This window comes from Mustela lutreola, chromosome X (assembly GCF_030435805.1).
Source record: "Mustela lutreola isolate mMusLut2 chromosome X, mMusLut2.pri, whole genome shotgun sequence".
NCBI classification, from domain to species: domain Eukaryota; kingdom Metazoa; phylum Chordata; class Mammalia; order Carnivora; family Mustelidae; genus Mustela; species Mustela lutreola.
In genome coordinates, this window is record NC_081308.1 from 98,824,663 (window position 1) to 98,839,477 (window position 14,815).

At 38.6% G+C, this 14,815-nt stretch overlaps 1 protein-coding gene and 1 pseudogene across 2 annotated transcripts in view; one reads left to right on the forward strand and one right to left on the reverse strand.

Annotated features, from left to right (window-relative positions):
• IL13RA2 (interleukin 13 receptor subunit alpha 2) overlaps positions 1 to 11,130 on the reverse strand; it is a 46,348-nt gene extending 35,218 nt beyond the window's left edge. Inside the window, exon 1 of one of the 2 annotated variants that reach the window (XM_059158271.1) lies at positions 11,021 to 11,130. The gene's annotated coding sequence lies outside the window, so the exon portion shown is untranslated. Of the gene's footprint in view, positions 1 to 4,867; positions 4,944 to 11,020 lie in introns of those variants that run through there. The other variant, XM_059158274.1, reaches the window with a different exon arrangement.
• A 2,999-nt stretch (positions 11,131 to 14,129) lies between these two features.
• Positions 14,130 to 14,238, forward strand: LOC131822430 (U2 spliceosomal RNA; annotated as a pseudogene).
• Positions 14,239 to 14,815: the final 577 nt, after the last annotated feature.

Genomic DNA, 14,815 nt, shown 5'->3' on the forward strand with positions numbered 1-14,815 from the left:
GTCCCACGCTCGGTTATTCCATGATAAAATCCTAACATTCCATTTTATATAAATCCACCCTACTACTCAAAAACATTATTATATGTCTCTGTTCAACTTCTTTTTTTAAATTAATATATTATGTAGGGGCACCTGGGTGGCTCAGTCCTTAGGTGTCTGGCTTCGGCTCAGGTCATGATCTCAGGGTCCTGATATCAAGCGCTACCTGCATCAGGCTCCCTGCTCAGTGGGGAGTCTGCTTCTCCCTCTCCCTCCTCCCCTGCTTGTGTTTCTTCTCTCACTATCTCTTTCAAATAAATAAACAAAATCATTATATATATATATATATTAAATATAATATCATATATATATAATATCATTATATATATATAGTGTATTATTTACCCCAGGGATACAGGTCTGTGAACCATCAGGCTTACACATTTCATAGCACCCACCATAGCACATATTTCCCCCAATGTCCATAACCCAGCTACCCTATCCGTATCCCCCACCCCCCAGCAACTCTCAGTTTGTTTCCTGAGATTAAGAGTCTTTTATGGTTTGTCTCCCTCCCAATCCCATCTTGTTCTATTTTTTCCTTCCCTACCCCCCACAACACGCCACTTTGGCTCTCAAATTCCTCATTTCAAGGAGATCATATGATAATTGTATTTCTCTGATTGGCTTATTTTGCTCAGCATAATACCCTCTAGTTCCATCCACATTGTTGCAAATAGCAAGGTTTTGTTTCTTTTGATGGCTGCATAGTATTCCATTATATATATATGTATACCACTTCTTCTTTATCCATTCATTTGATGACGGACATCTAGGTTCTGTCCATAGTTTGGCTATTGTGGACATTGCTGCTATAAACATTCAGGTGCACGTGCCCCTTTGGATCACTACATTTGTAACTTTATGGTAAATACCCAGTAGTGCGATTGCTGGGTCATAGGGTAGCTCTATTTTTTTTTTTTTTAAGATTTTATTTATTTATTTGACTGAGATCACAAGTAGGCAGAGAGAAAGGCAGAGACAGAGGCTCGATCCCAGGACCCTGAGACCATGACCCGAGCCAAAGGCAGTGACTTAACCCACTGAGTCACCTAGGTGTCCCAGAGTAGCTCTATTTTTAATTTTTTAAAGAATCTCCATGCTGTTTTCCAGAGTGGCTGTACCAGCTTGCATTTCCACCAACAGTGGAAGAGGGTTCCCCTTTCTCCACATCCTCACCAATATCTGTTAATTTTAGCCATTTTGACTGGTGTGAAAAGCCTTTTTCTAATATCTTCAATCCTTTCCTACCCTCTCTTCCTTAGCATATGACCTTACCTCTTTAAAAACAAAATTAAGTCATCAGATGGAAATTCCTTCAATTTCCTGAATCCATATCTTCCCCACATCCTCCCTTCCTTCCCTCCTACTATAATAAAGGAAGTATATTTTCTACTATTGAAGATAAAATACCTACTGTGTGTTTTGAATTCCTACCCTGCTCAGATTATCAGAAACCTTCAATTTAATTTTTTCCTTCTCTTTAATATCTTCAACATACATAAGATAAACATATATATGGATATAGCCAGATACATCCCATTAGCATTCAAACATGCTCATCTCTCCCAAGGCTTAAAAAACATAAACTACCTTGCCCACATATTTACTTTCAGCTACTGCTCCAGTACTTCTTTATAACCAAGCTTCAAGAAAGAGTTGTCTATATTTACTATATTCTCCACATGCCCCCACTCACTCTTTATCACTTCATTTTCTTCTAGTTTTTTCTTTCATCCCACAAGTCCATGACTCTCTTAAAACAGGTCTCACCAGAATAACCTTAACCTTGACCAGAATAACCAATGACCTTCATATTGCTGAATCAATATTTTTCATTCCAATCTTGTTTCTCTCTTAACAACATTCACCTGTTTACCACCAACCTTAAAACACTATTCCTTTGGCTTTTCTGACAACAGCTTCCCAGTTTTCCTTCTATCTCTCTGGCTATTCATCTTACTTCATTTTTAGGCTTATCCCTTATACATCAGAGTTCTTTGGTCCTCATTTCTTCTGACCCTATGTTCTCCCTAGATAATTTTATCTGTTCCTATACCTTCCATTACCATCACTATGACAATGACTTTCAAACGTATATTTCTCATCCAAACTAGTGCTCTAAGCCCCAGATTTATATATCTAATTGTTTTCTTAAAATCTTCACTTGGAAGTCTCAAACACACCTCAAATGCAACCAAAAACCAAAATCATGATCTTCCATCTGAAAATGGGTCTTATTGCCAGAGATGTAGTTTCAAGGTATAGTAGTTCCATCTTACTAGTTATCAGTGGTGTCCATTCCACAGTACAAGCCAGAAACCAGGCACCCTAGATACCTGACATTACATCTCCCATGTCCAATCCATAATCAAATTCATTTCAGTTTTCAAATATCCCTTGAAACTACTTATATCCATCTATACCCCTCCAATAGTAGTCCAAATCAAATCACCATCATAATTTGCCTGGACTTAAAATAATAATTTCTTTAAAAAAAAAAAAACAATCTGGGGGCAACTGTGTGGCTCAGGCTAAAAGAGTCTGCTTTCAGCTCAGGTCATGATCCCAGGGTCCTGGATTGGGCCCCCCACTAGGCTCCCTGCTCAGTGGGAAGAGGCCTGCTTCTCCCTCTCCTACTCCTTCTGCTTGTGTTCCTTCTCTTGCTGTGTCTCTCTCTGTCAAATAAATAAATAAAATCTAAAAAAAAAAAAAAAAAATCTGTATTCAATTTTTAATCATCACCAATGGGCACTAGCAATCACTTTTTTTTTTTTTTTTAAGTAATGTCTACACCTAATACGGGGCTTGAACTCATGACCCCGAGATCAAGAGTCACATGCTCTTCCGGCCAGCGGCCCCTATAATAGCTTCTTAATACATTTCCTTGAATTTACTCTGGTCCCTGTAATTTCTACCGTCAGGGTACCTGTCTTTTGTTCTCCAAGAGCAAATCTGATTATACAACTGCCCTGTTAAAAATTCTCCATGGCTTCCTCTTTATCTTGGGACACTTGATTTTCAAGGTCCTAAACATTGTGGCATCTGACTAATTCTACAAACATTTCTTATACACTCTCCTATTTTGTGCTCTGCGTTCTCACCACAGGGCTTATGCACATGTTGCTCCATCTGGCTGAAAAAAATCATCTCGTATGGTTAATCATAAGGCCCATGAGAGTAAGAACTGCTTTTGCTTTTACATCACCATAATGCCTATTACCTAGTAGACAATAAGTGTTTGGTTAATAAATGAATGCACTGATACTGTTTTAAGGCTTTAAACTAGTTATCTCCAAAGGTCCTCTTATTTTGGAAAGCTGACAGACTCCTGATCCAAAATAAATTTACCAGAGCTCTGTTATGGTACCTTGATACTTCTACAACATGAGTCACCAAAGGATTCTTCTCAATAATATTTTTGAGCTATGCAAATAACAAACCAGTACTTGTAGAAGAACAGCATGTATATCTTCCCTAGAACAAGTATATCTTCCCTAGAACAGTGATAAATTCCACTTATGCAGATGACCTTAAAATATCCAGATAATCCTTCCATACATGATTTCAAAACTGATAGATAATGTAACAGTTTTGAAATAGTTTTTTTCTGGTTCAAAGAACATGAATACACATGGGAACTATGAATACTCAAAATATTAATGGAACTTATCATCACTTTCCTTTCCTCTATTTCCAGTACCAAACAGTAGTGTGACTTCTCAAGCAGTGCCCTAAAATAGAAACATAGGAGTCATCCTAGATTCCTTTTTCTCATTTATCTTCAATCACCATTTCATACACACACATACGCACAATATAAAGATTCCATTCTCTAAACCTTAGAGACCTCTAAAGACCTTAGAGGGCCATCCATAATCACTTCATCTTCACTGACAAGACCCTAATCTTAGCTCTTAACATCTCTTGACTGATCAATTGCAATAACCTTTTGATGCATTTCCGTCTTCTAACAGGACAGATTCATGTCATTTTCCATGCTGTAGTCAGTGTGACCTTTTCAAAACACAAATATGTCCATTCAAACTCCTTCACTAACTTCACATTGCCCTACAGAATAATTTATAATAATAGCTCAAAATTCAATTGTGCTCATATTGTGCCAGCGCTTCGGAAAATGTTTTCCTATATTAATTCACTTAATCCTCATCACAGCGTTATGAGACAGGTACTGATGTCATCACATTTTACCAATAAGGGAACTGAGGCACAGAAACACTAAAAGATTATTGCAGGGTCTCAGGGCTGGTAAGAGATGGGGCCAGATTCAGAGCCAGGCAAGTGTCATTCCCAAATTGGTGCCCTAACCTCTATGCTGTATTGCCTCTCATAAAATGAAGAATAAACTCTTTAGCATGGCAGTCAATACTTTTCATTACCTGGCCCTTACCAGCACTTTCAGTCTCATTTCCTACATGTAGATCTTCAAAAGTAGGGTCTTATTTTATCTCTAAACTTTTGTCTATACATGTCTCCTGAGACTAATTTTGTTTTATCTAGCCTAGTCATGGATTACTCCTAGTCACTGAGATTTAGCTCAGGTAGCAACACTTCCCTCTCTATGCTTTCTGAGTACACCTTCTCCCAGACTAAACTGTGAATTATGTCTGCACTGTCTATTGAAATATTAGGTAATGAAATTCCACAACACTTTAAAAGGCACTTGCAATTTAACGAAGAGACGAGACTCATAAACAGACAAGTATACGGCAACATTTTGAGATAATTATTTGTATTTTACTCAAAGCTTTTTTTCTTCTCCCTCTGTTTTCAAGAAGATAACCAGTCTTTTTTTAATTTTCCTTACCTCACCCAAGGGGTTTCCTCTTCCCCTGTTGCCAAGACTAAAAGCAGAAATTGTGCACACAGACTTCCCCTCCTAGCTTTTGTATTGCCAAAAATCAAGCTCATAGGAGAAATTATGCTTAGGAGTGCCAATGCAAGTCTTAAGAAGACAAATGAAATTCCTTTTAGGGTACTCAGGAGGGAAAGGAACAAATACTTTTTCTTTTTAAAGACTTTATTTTGGGCGCCTGGGTGGCTCAGTGGGTTAGGCCGCTGCCTTCGGCTCGGGTCATGGTCTCAGGGTCCTGGGATCGAGTCCCGCGTCGGGCTCTCTGCTCAGCAGGGAGCCTGCTTCCCTTCCTCTCTCTCTGCCTGCCTCTCTGCCTACTTGTGATCTCTCTCTCTCTCTGTCAAATAAATAAATAAATCTTTAAAAAAAAAAAAAAGACTTTATTTATTTATTTGACAGAGAGCATGAGAGAGCACAAGCAGGGAGAACAGTAGGCAAGGCAGGCAGAGGGAGAAGTAGGCTTCCTGTTGAGGGAGCCTGATGTGGCGCTTGGTCCAGGACCCTGGGATCATAACCTGAGCCAAAGGCAGAAGCTTAACCATCTGAGACACCCAGGCATCCCAGAAAGAACAAATACTTTAGAAAAAAAGAAGTCAAGGGTCTGGCAGAGAGAACAGCTCAGCATTCAATGGTAGCAGCCTATAAAGGGGCAAACCTGAAAGGACCATCCTTGGTTGAGACAAAATAGTATCTCAGAGACTGTATCAGAGAATTGACAGAAGGTAAAGATCAGTGACCAAAAGGGCCTCTCTAGTATTTTGGTGTTGCCTAAGGCCTCAGAATATTTGCATAACATGGTAGGAGGATCAAGTATTAACTGAAATTGCATATCTTACTTTCTTGGCGGAACGCTGAATACAGGGTAGCTTAAAGAACATATTAAAATGTGAAATTTCTTGGATACCAAAGTTGCAGACTAACTTCATACTACCTTCAGTTATAATAAGGTGTGGTAAATTCTAAGACTGAGACAAGCACTTAGAAGCACAGAGGACAGGTACCTAAACTGGTCCGGGGAGATGGAAATGGTCAAGTAAGAATCCTCAGAGAAGTAGTACCTAAACTATCTCATATATATGGAGTACATTTTTGCAGGGGCAGGGAATATGAGGGAAGGATTCCTCCTCAATGGAAACTGATTAGGCAAAAGCAGAGAAGTGAGAAAGCTTAATGAATTCAAACATCTACAAGTGGTTTGATTTGGTGGCAGTGTAAGATATACTTAGGCATGCTATCTGAGCCATGTTAAAAGACTCTGACTTAGGGACGCCTGGGTGGCTCAGTTGGTTAAGCAGCTGCCTTTGGCTCAGGTCATGATCCCAGCATCCTGGGATCGAGTCCCACATCGGGCTACTTGCTCCGCAGGGAGCCTGCTTCTCCCTCTGACTCTGCCTTCCACTCTGTCTGCCTATGCTCGCTCTCGCTCGCTCTCTCTCTGACAAATAAATAAATAAAATCTTTAAAAAAAAAAAAGACTCTGACTTAGTACTGATGGTAATAACTGGTATTGACAGGAAACAGTACTGAGGAAAACTACTGAAGTAGAAGATTTCAAGGAAAAGGTATTAAAACCTCAGATGCCAACAGGGATGGCATGGGGGAAAGTAAGACAAAACTGCAATGGTTCTGTTGTACTTGGAAATAAGTAAGGAATGCCTGGGTAGCTGAATGGGTTAAGCATCTGCTTTTGTCTTAGGTCATGATCCCAAGGGTCTCGTGGTCTTGATCCCTACTCAGCAGGGAGTCTGCTTCTCCCACTCCCTCTCCCTCCTCCCTGCTCATGCTCTCTTGCTTCTCTCTTTCAAATGAATAAAATCTTTTAGAAAAAAAAAAAGGAAAGGAAATAAGTAGTGACTTTGATAAAGGTAGTTACATGTATAGACCACTTTTTATCGAAGTTTAGTTGTATAGATTGTGCTGGTCTTGGTTGTACAGAGAAAGGTTAAGAAAAGGTATCTTGGGGTGCCTGGGTAGCTCACTCATTGGGCCTTTCGCTCAGGTCATGATCCCAGTGTTCCTGGGATTGAGCCCCGCATCAGGCTCCCTGCTCAGTGGAAGGCCTGCTTCTCCCTCTCCCACTCCCCCTGCTTGTGTTCCCTTCTTTCGCTGTCTCTCTCTTTCTCTGTCAAATAAATAAATAAAATCTTAGAAAGAAAGAAAGAAAGAAAGAAAGAAAGAAAGAAAGAAAGAAAGAAAGAAAGAAAAGGTATCTTGGGGTGCCTGGGTGGCTCAGTCGTTAAGTGTCTGCCTTCGGCTCAGGTCACAATCCCAGGCTCCTGGGACAGAGCCCTGCATAGGGCTCTCTGCTTAGCAGGAAACCTGTTTCTCCCTCTCCTATGCCCTCTTCTTGTGTTTCCTCTCTCTCTCCAATAAATAAAAATCTTTAAAAAAAAAAAAAAAGTATCTTTTTTTTTCTTTGCTGAGAAAGTGGAAGAGAGTAAAGGAAGAGAAAGAGAATAATTATGTAAAGAAATCCCTGAAAAAGCTAAAGGCCAGCATGTAATCTAAAACAAAAGTGGAAAAATTGAATTTGGACTGACAGAGGGCTCTGAGACAAGACAAAAGCATGGATGAAGACGAAAATTGATGTGTTTATAAAAGACAGTGAGGTTGGTGGATAAGAGGTTCAGGCACATCTGATGGCATTTATTTTCTGTGTGAAATAGGAGAAAAGCTTACCTCCTGAGAATAAATATGTAGTAGCTGAGTAGAATGCTCAAAAGCAGAGGAGAAGGTTTGCAATAGCCACCAAGGAGGATGTAAAAGAATTTAGGAGAATCCAGAAGACTCTGAGTAAAGACCTGTAGAAGGATAACCTGGCTAATACCTGTTCATGCTTCAGATTTCAGCTCAAATGTTACTTGCTGAGAGAAGTTGAAATGAGGCCCCTGTTGAACTTGAAATGAGGCCCCCTGCTTTATGAGCACTATGTTTCCTTTAAAGACTTGTAATGGTTTTAATCTTATACTAATTTGTGGGATTACCAGATTAACTTCTACTCCATTAGACTATAAACTCAGTGAGGTCAGGGATCATATTCATTTTGCTCACCACTATATGTATTTTGCTCAAAATGTAACCCTTAGATTCCAATCACTAAAATGTGAAGAATATTAATACTGTTCTGCATGACCAGAATATGGATATAGTTAGGTTAGCAAGAAGCTAGAATTTAAGATATAAGGAAGCAAGAACTTCAAATGGTTTATGTTGTACCCTCAGTGCCTAGCACAGTGCAAGACACATAGTAGATACTCAATACTTACCTGAATAAATGAAACAAATATGGCAGAACACCAAGTCTCCTGAATTCCATTCCAGTGCTCTTCCGACTCTATCACAGCAACCCATACCAGATGTTCAACATATTGATTACTATAATAAGGGCCTATGCATATGCATTATTATCTCTGTTTTTTTAAAAGATGTATTTATTTATGTTAGAGAGAGAGAGAGAACGTAGGTAGGGTTGGTGGAGCAGAGGGAGAGGGAGAGAGAGTCCATGGAGCCTAACACGGGGCTCAATCTCACAACCTATGAGATCACAACCTGAGGCGCAACTAAGAGCTGGATGCTTAACCGACTGTGCACAGGAACTCCTATCTCTGTTTTACTCAAGAAGAAAATGAGAGCTCTGAAAGATGCAGTATCATAGGCAAGTTAAACAGCTAGGATGTGGTGGAATCAGAATTCAATTGCCAGTTTCTCTGGCTCCAAAATATGAGTTATTTCTTCTATTCCATGCTCCCTGTTAAGGTATTATGTGATAAAAGACTTAATCTATGAACCTTCCTAGGGATATGTGCATTCAAAAGTCCCCCCAATATCCCCACTGGCAAAGAAAAACAGAACAAACAGAACACTTCCATATCCAAAGTAGTGACTTCCATGGTAAAATCTTAGGCAAAGGGACTGAGACAGGTCAAGTGGTCTGAGACAGGTCAATGAAGAGAACATCTGTGGGCAGGCACCTGTCAGCCATCTCCTAAATCATCCCAGGTAGGCACCTGTAGTGTGATTGGTCATACTCTATGATCCTGGACATTATCCATCTACCCAGCATAAGTCTTGATTATACAGCGAGAATGAAAGAAAGAAATTCCAAACAGCTTTTCCTCTCAGCTTTGCTTCAGTGTGACCCTAGACTAGAAGCAGCATGGAATGATGGAAACAGCATGGCTATTGCAGCCATAGAGATCTGGGCAAGACACTTCAGCTCTCTATGCCTCAATTTTCTTATCTATAAAATGAAGGCAACAATATTTGTCATCATAGGGTTTAGGAAGTGATTAAATGAGATAGTACATGTAAATGCCTGCAACATAGTGGGCATTACTCAATTGTTATTACTTGCCTTCCACTTCTTCCACATGCAACAGTCACCCCCTGTTAATTCCTCAAAGACACCCAGAAAAATACATCAAAACGAATAAGCAACTCTCTCCACACTCCTTTTGTTTAATCCTACCACTTAAATAATAGTTTTTAACAGTTCTTAAAAAAAAAAAAAAAAAAAAAAAGATTTATTTATTTATTTGAGAGACAGAGAGTATGTGAGTGGGAGGAGGGGCAGAGGAAGAGGGAGAGAGAGAAGATAAGCAGACTCCCTGCTGAGCACAGAGACCTATGCAGGGCTTGCAGGACCCAAGATCATGACCTGAGCTAAAAATCAAGAGCTGGCCACTTAACAGACTGAGCCACTCAGGTGCCCCTGTTTTTAACATTTCTATTGCCTTTCACAACATGAGTCCTCATCAGGACATTTGGCTCATTTTACAATTAAAGAAACTAACATGTACAGATAAAGAAACTAAGATGAAGACCACTTAGTCCTTACTTTATTATTCTCTGCTCAAAATAATAATAATAGGAGGTGCCTGGGTGGCTCAGTCGTTAAGCACCTGCCTTCCACTCAGGTCATGATCCCAGGGTCCTGGGATTGAGCCCCACATGGGGATCCCTGCTCAGCTGGAGCCTGCTTCTCTCTCTTCCACTCCCCCTGCTTCTGTTCCCTCTCTCACTGTTTCTGTCAAATAAATAAATAAAATCTTTAAAAAATAATAATTTTATGCAATTTACTTAAGTCTTAAACTCTCTAAACATTTCATACTTTAATAAAATTTGTATCAAAAAACAGCTACTGGGGTGCCTGGGTGGCTCAGTGGGTTAAAGGCTCTGCCTTCAGCTCAGGTCATGATCCCAGGGTCCTGGGATTGAGCCCCACATAGGGCTCTCTGCTCTGTGGGGAGCCTGCTTCCTCCTCTCTCTGCCTGCCTCTCTGCCTACTTGTGATCTGTCTGTCAAATAAATAAAATCTTAGGGGGAAAAAAAAGCTGCTAAATCCCCTGTATTCATGTCATGGTTTCATATACTCTCTTACATGTTAAACAAAGAAAATGAATCTGGAAATATTCAAAGGGAGTACAATGTATAAAAGTGATGGTCAGATTTAAGTGTTAACTATGTATTTTTTTTTTTCAGAAGAAGATAAGCATCAAATGTATATTAGTTCATTTCAGAACAAAAACAGTGAAAATTGGAATTTTTATTTTAATAACTCTACTATATATGTGTTTAACCATACTACACAAGTAAATGAAATCATCACATACAGAAGATACGCAAGTTCCATAAATAAAACCAAACATCATATAAAATATATTGTCATTGATTTTAGAGGAGCCGTATGGTTATTTCTGAGCAAAATAGAGAAAAGTTGCAGCAAAGTAGAGAGTTCTCATTTATAGGGGGGGAAAAAATCACATAGAAAATAATTTCAGAAAACTTAATTCTAAAATGCAGTTTTCCTTACCATTTCCAAAGGACCAGTTTTGCTTATAAGAGGTATGATTTTTTATAGGAAATAAAGGCCAATAAAAGAACAACTAGAAATTAAGCAATAGTGTTATTCATATTGATTATCCAGCACCTATTAATTAGCTGCATGCAAAAAAGCAGTATTTCCTCAAATGAATATATATCATTTCAAACGATTTTTGCTATAAAAAGATTTCTGAGCCCATTTTTTATTAAAATCTGTAAAATTATTTCTAAGTTACCTTTCATCCCCACATTCCCTCTCAGAAACTTCAGTTTCAGACTTACTGTGAGTGAATAATGTGTCCAGTTATATTCAAATTCTTCTGAAATACCACTGAAATCTGTCTCAATGAACAGCTTCTTAGCTTAATGGATTTTAAATGACCTAAGAAATGAAGACTTTCTGTAGGAGGAGCTCTGGTTTATCCACGGAATGTACTGTCATGAGAAAATTTGCATTCAAAGCAGGTCAGCATTCAAGGTTACATTTGTCAAAAGTTTCAGAGGAAATCACGAAGTTCATCTGATTTTCTTTCCCCTTTAATTAGTTCCTGATATGGCATTTCAGTATGCCAATGTTATTTTACTACGTGACTCACCACATTGGGAATTAAAAGATAATCCAAAGGTAAGTATGTGATTGCCAGGTCTATGCTGTTTCCTCAGAGTATACAATCCAAAGTACTTCACTGTTTTGAGTTTCAAATACCTTAAGTATGAAAAGAGTCATAAATGGACAAGGAATCTGGAAACCTAGGTTCTACTCTAGGGTGTCCCTCCCACAATCAGCTAGGTATAGGTGACCTTGGACAATTTCCTTAAATTCTTTAGGACTCAGTTTCAAAAAAATAAAATATTAAAGGAACCTCAGAAATCATCTAGTTTAACCTTAAATTCCAAGTAAAGATTGCCTCTGCATTTCACCAAAAAGGTGGTCAGTTTCTCATATGTAAAATTAGCAGTTGGAACTAAATGATGTCCTAAATTTCTGATTTCTAAAATCTTTGGTGCTGTAATTAAAATACATTGTCATGTATATGTTTTTTTCCTCCACTGAAAGTTTATCAAATATATCTTCATATAACCAAACAAGATTTTATTTCAGCCCAGGTAAAAGTAAATAAAGAAACTTAAATTGTCACCAAATTGTCCCTCAACCTTTAAGTCTCCAAATTGCCCCTCAACCTTTAAGTCTCCAAAGTAATTGCCATGTCCGGGAACCATGCAAAGCCATAAGAAGATGGGAACTTTGGATGCTTTTCTAAAGTATGTCAGGTACTTATTCCAAAATATAAGTAAATTGAGATTGAACCCAATCCATATAATATCACCTAATTTCCACTGGTTAAAAAGTGCCTTCCTTGGTTCAGAACACAGGTTCACACTTGATAAATTCTCTCATATACCAAAGATACATTTTACAATAAATATGTGAACAAATAAACGGTAAGGAATCTGAATGAAGAGAAGACCGTGGGTAGAGCCTTCTATCACTAACTTTATCTTTTACTCTAAGATTTTTTTTTCATTTTTATTCACTGCATAGTTGATGCTTCAACCTAAATTGAAACTGGGAGGTGGGAAGACATTGAGCATTGTTTAGGGAATTCGGTATGTATTTTACAGATGTCAGCTAGTTTGTCTATTTCACAATCATTTTTTCAAAAATCATTTATCAGACCTACATGAGGAATATCACAATCAGAATTTGCCACCTGGGTGGCTCAGTGGGTTAAGTCTCTGCCTTCGGCTCAAGTCATGATCTCTGAGTCCTGGGGTCGAGCCCCGCATCAGGCTCTCTGTTCAGCAGGGAGCCTGCTTACCCCTCTCTCTCTGCCTGCCTCCCTGCTTACCTGTGATCTCTCTCTCTGTGTCAAATAAATAAATAAAATGTTTAAAAAAAAAATTGCTGACATGATGGTAAGAAAAAGACCAAGACTCAAAATCTTCTTTCCTTTTCCTGTGATTGCAACTTCAATTAACTGTTTATTTATATTTTTCCATTAAAAATACTCTCCATGAAGTTTTCTTCAAGCTTCCTGTTTTCCCCAAATTTCCTGACCCTTGCAAACATTTCATTACACTATACTTTATAGTTTTAATGGAAAGGTACAATTCAATGCAAGTATAATCATATCTTGGAATGATACAGTGCATTTATTCATGTTAGCTTATTCATAAGCTAAATATAGTTAATAAAATACAGTTGGGAAAATTTTAAAAAAATAAAATAAAGTTGAAAGCAATAATGTACCATGCCTCAGATGTTAAATTTCATTAAATATGAACTTCTATCTTGATTTTATAGCATAATCATGAAAACATAGGCAAATCTTTGTTTCATGGTGTGAAGAGAAAGAAATTAAAAAGACAATCCAAGGCACCTGGGTGGCTCAGTCATTTAGGCATCTGACTCTTGGTGTCAGCTCAGGTCATAATTTCAGGGTCATGAGATTGAGCTCTGTGTCAAGCTCTGTGCTCAGTGAGTAATCTACTTGTCCCTCTTCCTCACCCTCTGCCCCTACCTCTCTTTGCCATAATTTCTCTCCCTCTTTCTCTCTCAGCTCAAATAAATAATCTTTAAAAAAAAAAAAAAGAACTTATTTTAATATACTACAAGTCCTATTTGATGGCTTTCTACTGATATCAATAGAAGTTGCCAATGATAATTGTGTGCTTGTACCTTAGCATTCATTACTCTGCCTCAAATACATGACATGTTGCAACTCCTAATAAAGAGAATTTGGAAGTAAACATGATTAGTGCAGAGAAAGGAGGCTAGATAAGACTAATTGGAACAGTCCCTCTTTAGCTGGAAGTTAGTCCAAAATCAAGAGACTATAAACCAACATTTGATGCAGGGCAGGGTCAGTGTCACCCAGAAGGGATGAAATGAAGAGGTACATCAAAGCCTCGGGGTGGGGAAGTTCTTCAAGATAGTGGGGATCAGGTCACATTTCTGGGAGAATTGAGCAAGATAATACAAGAAATTCTGCAAGCAATCAACATTCAGTTCTGGAAGGGGGCCAGCAGAAACTAGGCAAGAAGATTTAGGCCTGGGCCCTCCTTTCATCAGAGACACACAGAACTGAGCTTTCATAAGGAAGCCAAAGTCCAATTAAACACCCAACAGCAGATGGTGAGGTAAGAAACAAAGTCTAAAGCCTGATGCTTACATAGTTTCCCAGAGGCCCAAATCAATTCTAGAAGCAAAACACACACTAGGCTACTTCCAGACTTCTACCTAGTAAAAGAGAATGGCTCTCACTGGGCCAGAGCTGTGTAAGAACTGAGACTTCCTAGCCTGACACCATAAAGTGAAACTAGGACAGACGAAGGGCACCCAAGTACTATCCCTGGGGGCCTTTCTAGCAGGAACATAGTACTTCAATTTATCGCTTCTCAGCCTTTTGGCTAAGATCAAGTGTAGTACTTCATTTTATCCACTATCCCCTTGGGATAGCTAAGTAGATACTAGGTAGTTTTACAAATGGATATCACTCAAGTTTCAATAGGTTGTTACTTTCCAGAAGTCAAAAATTCAAGAGTAATTCAATAAAATCTAGGTGGGCCTGACACCTACCCCAGTGCTTTCCCTGCAGTCACACTATTGCTAGAATTCTCTGATAACTCAGTTGCTGAACTCGTTGACTAGCAAGGATCTTGATATCTCTTTTGCTGTGTAAAGCTGTAGAACTCCTATTCTGTAGACCATCAAAACAGGAAATGGGTATTCCTGAACTGCTGCTCAAATGAAGTAATCAGCAAAGTCAGTATTTAGTGCCCCAAAGTGTTATTTCCTTTGTAAGTTTAAAAGACACTAAATAAGCAAGAACAAAACAAAACAAAATGTTAAAAAAATAAAATAATAACCACTGACTCTTTATGTGTACACACACACACACACACACCTCTTAACAAAATTCCTGGATTTGAGAACAGTTTTTAAACATTCAGGCAAATGTCAAACTTATAATGTCCAGAGAGCTTTTCTTTTCATATGACACCCCTGGAAAACTGACCTGAAGATTACTTGGTAGGCTTGGCATATTGCACAGAAAAGCAGTGTCTTACAAAGAA